At 39.5% G+C, this 6,831-nt stretch overlaps 1 protein-coding gene across 1 annotated transcript in view; it reads right to left on the reverse strand.

Annotated features, from left to right (window-relative positions):
• FBXW8 (F-box and WD repeat domain containing 8) overlaps positions 1–6,831 on the reverse strand; it is a 120,771-nt gene that overhangs the window by 112,227 nt on the left and 1,713 nt on the right. The window lies entirely within an intron of this gene.

The following is a 6,831-nucleotide window of genomic DNA, read 5'->3' on the forward strand; positions in this document are numbered from 1 at the left end:
TAAAAAAAAAAAAAAAGAATCATCAAAGATTCATTAGATCATAAAGATTTCTGCAAATTTAAAGAAAACACTTTTTCCACGGCACATACACCAAATGTTAACTGCTGATGTCAAAAGAGGAATTTCTTTTTTGGCCAGTGGCTCACAGATTTATTCTTCTCCTAAATAAAATCCAGTTACATTTGCATTTAAAGGTATAGAAGCCTCCCCAGTCTCTGCTTTGTAGATAGGTCAAGTCAAAAACACAAAAGGCTAATGTTACTTGTTACTTCAAAGTCACTCAGTACTTGATTTTCCCAAAGTCTACTGGCCTTATTCCAAAAGGCTTGGTAGAAATTGCAAATAGATCCATCCCCAGGGAGAGAGAGTTACACTTCTATGTGCTAATGTAATACTAATTCTGTAAATGGATTAGTTTTGTGCCTTACTGTCAGAAATTTAATCTGCCCCCTCATTTTTTTTTTAAAAAAGGGATAATTAGTAAGAGCCAAATCAGTCAGAAGTAAGGAAATTGACTTTCTTCTTAATTTCTTCTCCAATGTAAACCTTCAGGGAAAACAGGACAAAGAGAAAATTTCCCTAAGTGTTTCTTTTTTTTTTAAGAGAGAGAAAAGTAACTATAACTGTGATCAAAAAATGTTCATGCAATTACAATAAAATGCTGTGTGACTAAAAGCTTCTCCTTTCCAAGGCAGTTTATCTTGATTACTTTAACTATTGGCAAAAGCTAAGTAAGCCCAAGATATTACAATCAGATGTAATGGATGAAGCCAGCCTCCCCAAAGCACCCCTCCTGAGTGCTGATGAAAAACAATAGGTGAGCAAAAGTCTCAAACAGCCAAAATTAAGTTTCCCCATATTTCCAGCACACCACTTACAGATTCACTTCAAAGAAACAGCCAACCAGCATTTCTAACCAGGCACAACATGTTATCTCGGTAGAGTCTCCCAATCGAGGCAGGTACTATCATTATCCAGGGCTCAGCTGAGTGCCTGACACATAGTACGCACTTAATAAATGTCGAGTGATTATCCCTGAGGCTGAGAGAGCAAAGTGACTTGCCCAGACTCACGGAGTCAGCAAGTATCTGAGGCAGGATTAAGGTTCGAGGTCTTCCTCCAAGTCCAAGGCTCTATCCATTGCACCACCTCACTGAAATTCAGTTCATTCATTCAACAAGTACATACAGAACACTTAATATGTGCTCAGCACCAAGCTAAATGCTATGAGCAATACAGAAAAAGAATAAGACACAATAAATACTGCTTGACTGACTTGTTCCTAATTTCCAGAAATTTACAATTTACATGAACAAGATGTACACACATCAAAAGTTAAGTAGGAATATAGAGCAACATAGGCAATCCCCAATTATGACTATATTTCCCTTACCAAACTGTGCAAATTGGAACTCACTTCCCCATTGCAATGTTACTAAAAGAGGGCTAGGTTTCAAGGCAGCCCACCAAAGTCAATTTAACTCATAATACAGATGAATGGTGGCAATGCAGAGCCTGATCACCACTATTCCACACTTTCCAGAAGGAAATGTTTTCCCATTTCCACCTGGAGGTGCCAGAAACACATCTTTCCTTACCACAATAATATTCCTTCCAAGACACAAAAGCTCTCACATGCCTATAAAAGACATAGACACTTTGTCATCCCAAACAACCAATCTTTCTCTAGCAGAAGGTTCCTAGGGTGAAAGTTTAGAAAAGAGGAAAGAGTAGTGGGGTGACACCTGAAAAGGGTGGAGCTCTAGTCCAGTAAGGGTCCTGGGGGGAGAAAATTCAGGGGGTTCACTTCACAACTGCTTCCACTGGAATGGATGAGAGTGGGACAAGGTCTCATTAAGAGTTAGATAAGGAAGACTCTACTAGGCTATGACTTCTAAGGAAGCAGGAGACCTACAGAGAAAGAGCAATGGTTTCCAAGCCACTGGTTTGCACTAGTATCAGAGGTAGCTGTAATTAGGGCTTTGGAGAAAAACTGGATGGTATTGGGAAATGCCGAAGTGATAGGTAAGGGAAATAATTTATTTCTATCTCAGGAATGGGAAAAGATGACAATTAAATTCACTTTCTGCTCTGCAATCATAAATATGCTGATGATATGCTCTACTACTCCAGACATTTTCAAGAATTATCAGTGGCTGATATTGAAAAGTGTACATTAATTAGAATAAAAAATTTTGCCTGGCTCTAAAATGTTAACCCTACATTTCTGTATGACACTGATGGTTGGAAAAGACCATTACCCATGTACAAGCAGAGTTTTAATGAACATCATACATTTTAAGGACATGAATAGACCCTATGGGTGGGTTTTCGGACCTTTGATAGCACATCTCCACATGCAGCAACAATTCTCACTCAAATACAATTTCTAGATGCTACTAATGACAAGAACTTTGGATGATTTAGAGTCCAAGCATGAGTACTTGGGCTTACTAGGTGCATAACCTTTGAGCTAATCATAGAATCTCTCCGGCTTCTGTTTCCCCATCTGTATAAAGAGAACTTGACTCAATGACCTCTAAGATCCCTCCCAACACAAATACTTTGATAACGATAATAAACCATTTTATTCATTCATTGCTTTCCACACTGACTAGCCTAAAAAAGAAGGAGGGGAAACGTAAGCAGAGCTCATCCCAGCAGGGAGGAAGGAAGCAGGCAGAAGGGCTGGAGCTCTGCAAAGGCTGCCCCAACACGACTAGGTGAGGATGGAAAGAGAAGAGAAAAGGGGAAAGAAGGAAGGCGCCTGCTACCAGTGGCAGTCTGCCCAGGAGCGTGACTGTCTTTTCTGCATCTGGGTAACTGAATACCAAGAAGAATATCAATTGTTCACTTAGGATATTCCTAACTCACCACCTCAAATGAGATGATTTCCAACTGCTCTTATCAAAAGCTTCATGGGCAGAGACTACACTCAAAGGGAGTCACTGCTGAGTTTTCATTTCCACTAAATTGTAGTTGTCTATCAAGACCCTGCCACTCTTTAAATACACGGCTCTTCCCAGCCAACACTATACTTTACAAGACAAAGATCTTAAGTTACAAAGACCTGTATGTGCTCTCCAAGGGGGGCAAAATAAAAGATCAAAAGACAGTTTAATTATTTTTTCCATGTTAGCAAATTCATTTCTAGTGAAAACTTTAGACTGGAAGAGAAAACATTTTAAAATAATGCAATATTCCCAAGCAAAATTAGTGTGCTTCCACTACTAAAAGAAGGGCAGGTAGGTGGCACAGTGGATAGAGCGCCAGACCTGGAGTCAGGAGGTCCTGAGTTCAAATTCCTAGCTGTATGACCCTGTGCAAGTCATTTCACCCTGTTTCCCTCAGTTTCCTCATCTGGAAAATGAACTGGAGAAGGAAATGGCAAACCACTCTGGTATCTTTAACAAGAAAACCCTAAATGAGGTCACAGAGAGTTTTATGTGACTGAAATGACTCAACAACAATTGCTAAAAGAAAAACAAAGCACTTTAGAGAAAGGACTTCATATTTGCACAATTAAGTTTTAATGAGGATTAATTCCCTCTCATTATTTCACCAGAATCAATATTAATGATATTTCTACATAGACCCAAAAGGGAATAAGTATTTTCAGTTTTAAGAATAAAATAAATTCCACTTCATAAAGGGTTCAGATAAGAATTCTCTGGTGGTGAAAACATGGAGAAAGAAGCAAGACCTTTTAATATCATTATTCAAGTTCAAGAAACCGAAGAGGTCCAGGGTCATCTCTAAGCCATGACAACATTCTTCTAAGATAAGAGTTACATTTCCATTTAAAAAGACACTATTGAAGGTTACTAAGTCTTGGGTAAATAGAACTAGTAAGCGGTAAATATTGGATATTCCCGACTGTGGTGTAGTAAACACTACATAGACCACGGCTAGGCAGGCCCCAGAATCAATTCCTCCACTAAAGGACAGCTCCTTTGGGTAACCTGCCAATTCCAGGGTAATTTCAGTTCTAAATCTCAGAGGACTTTTTTCTAGATGTTACCTCTGACTCATCACAGTCATATGTGTCCACAAATGATTTCCCTATAATTAGATTATAAATTCTTTCAGAACAAGGATTACTCTGCTTCATCACTATGTCGCCATTACCTCAGGTGCACAGAAAAATTCATTCATTTAACAAGCATTCTATTCATTTAAATAACTTTGTATTGATACCCTTTGCTTTTATGTCACCTGGGTATACTGCCCACTGTATCCCTCTTCTCACCTCTTCTCAAAATAAGAAGAAAAAAAATAGTTTAGTAAAACCAACTGACATCCACAAGAGTCTAAACTTATGCCCAATATTCCACACCTGTGGTCCACTCCTTGTGCAAAAAGAGGGATGTATTTTCTCCTATTTCTTATTTGGGGTCAAGCTTCTCGTGCCTTCTAGATACTGGGCACAGGGTTAGGTGCGAGTGAGACAAAGACAATAAGAATCTGACAAGGTGGGTACTTCCACCACTGAAGCAGACAGCAACCTTTCCTCTATTATAGGCAACACTCTGACAGTGTTTGAAGGTTTGCAGAGGGCTTTCCAAATGTCTCATTTGGTCCTCGTCTCTACTCAGGCAGTAGGTGTCATCTCCATTTTACTGATAAAGAAACTGAGGCGTCAGCACTTGCTGACTCTCGTGCCGGGGATTCTCCCCCCTTCTCAGGCTTCTTTCAAGTCTCAGCTAAAATTCCGTCTTCTACAAGAAGTCCTTCCCAGTTCCCTTTAATGCTAGTGCCTTCCCTCTGCTCATTACTTAGGATTTATTATGTATCTACGCTGTTTACACATAATGTTTGTGTGTTGCCTCCCCCACTGAACTGTGAACTCTTTGAAGGCAGGGGCTATGTTACCTTTCTTTGTATTCCCAGCTAAAGTGCCTACACACAGTAGGTGCTTAATAAATACGGAGACAAACAGACATGAAGTGACTTGCCCAGGGTCCCACAGCCAGGAAGTTTCTGAGGCTGGATTTGTGCTCAGGTTTTCCTGATTCCAGGCCCAGGGCCCTTGCACTGCGCCACATAACAGCTTAAGACTTAGCGGAGCCTTTTGAGAGCTCCTCTAGGCTGACCTCCTTCTTTTAAGGATGAAGAAAATGAAGCCAGAAAAGTTAAGTGACTCGCCCAAGCTCACATGGTTAGGTCATAAGTAGCATACTCAGGACTTCAATCCAGGTCATCTGGACTCCAAATTCCATGTTTTTTCACTGCTCCAACTGCCTCCCTCCTATGACATCACAGTCAAAATTCCATCAACCTTATGGTGAACCTTCTGGTTAAAGATCTGATCTCAGCTACAATAGTCCTCAGTCCAAAATAGTGATCAGTAAACACAAAACCAGTTTGGTCTAGTTGGACTTTCCACAGTTTGTTTTCCAAAAGGAAAACATTCAGGAGCTCTGAGACATCATCATTACCACTATCTTCATCATCACCATCATCACTGGAATGTAAATGTCATTTTTAAAAGCCACTTGGTATTATGTAAATGCAGTGTCTAAAATGGCTATATACTTGGACATAAAGATTCCATTACTGGTCTTATACTTCAAGGAGGGCATTGATAAGAAGAAAAGTTCCTATCTACATACACCAAAATACTAAAAAAATCACTTTCTGTGATAGCAAAGAATTTGAGACAAAGAAATGTCCCTCAATTAAGGAATCACTAAACAAATTATAGTGCATGAATGTAATGGAATATTACTGTATGGGTAAGAAATGATAAATGTGATGAATAGAGAGAAGCATGAAAAGATTTATATGAACTGATGCAGAGTGAAGACAACAATATACACAACCATTTGCAATAATTCAAATGGAGAGAACCACATACTGAAGAAGTCAAAAGCAAATGTTGTAAAACTATAAAGAACAAGCAGGGCTCAAAAGAAGGGACAAGAGAAGATTCAGAGGTGGAGGGTTCCCAGGTGTTGCACATTGCAGCAGGGTTGTTTGTGGATTGTTCCCAAAAGTGCTGATGGATTGTGTTTATTTTTTCCCCTTTTTTTTTTTTTGCCTTTAGAACAATATGAGATGGCTCATACTGGAAAACTATGGTGATATAAATGACAGAAGACATAAAAAAACTTTTAAATTAAAAGATAAAATATCATTTCGTCCTGCAAGACAAGTAATTACAAGCAGAATAAAAGCAGCGAAGTTCTTTCCTGCTCTTCATTTTGTATCCCAAACACTCAAAACTGTACCTTGCACAAACGTTCACTGGACCAGTTAACTATTATTCTCTCCATTTTACAGATGAAGAAAAGGAAGTTGAGAAGTTAAATGACACACGGCTCAAATCACACAGCTAGGGATAACGTCTGATTTAAAATCCACATCTTTGATGAAGGTTTCCATAAAGTAGCTGCATAAACATTAACTCTCAAGTGACTAAAATGTTCTATGCCCTTTGGTCTGGGCATCCCAATAGGCATATACCCAGAGGACGTCAAAAACAGAAAGAAAAGCTCCATATGAACCAAAATATTCATAATGTGACTTTGGTTAGTGGCAAAGAACTGGAAACAAAGCGGGGGGAGGGGGGGGAACCCAATGGTTGGGGAAGAGTTAAATAATGGTACATGAATGTAATGAATGGATTATCATTATTGTGTCCTAAAAAATGAACAGGAAGAAATGTGAGAAACACATCAATAATCAATTAATTCACCAAACATTTATTAAGCGCCGACTAGGTTCCAGCAGGAAAGCACTAGCCACGATGACTCCGACAGTGACGAGGCAGGTAAACTGTGGCTGCCAGACCCAACCTGACTGGGGGGGCTGGGGGGAAGGGGGAAGCAC

This window comes from Petaurus breviceps, unplaced genomic scaffold (genome assembly GCF_028583685.1).
Source record: "Petaurus breviceps papuanus isolate PSGF00001 unplaced genomic scaffold, PetGlider_PUasm1.0 99, whole genome shotgun sequence".
Classification (NCBI taxonomy): domain Eukaryota; kingdom Metazoa; phylum Chordata; class Mammalia; order Diprotodontia; family Petauridae; genus Petaurus; species Petaurus breviceps.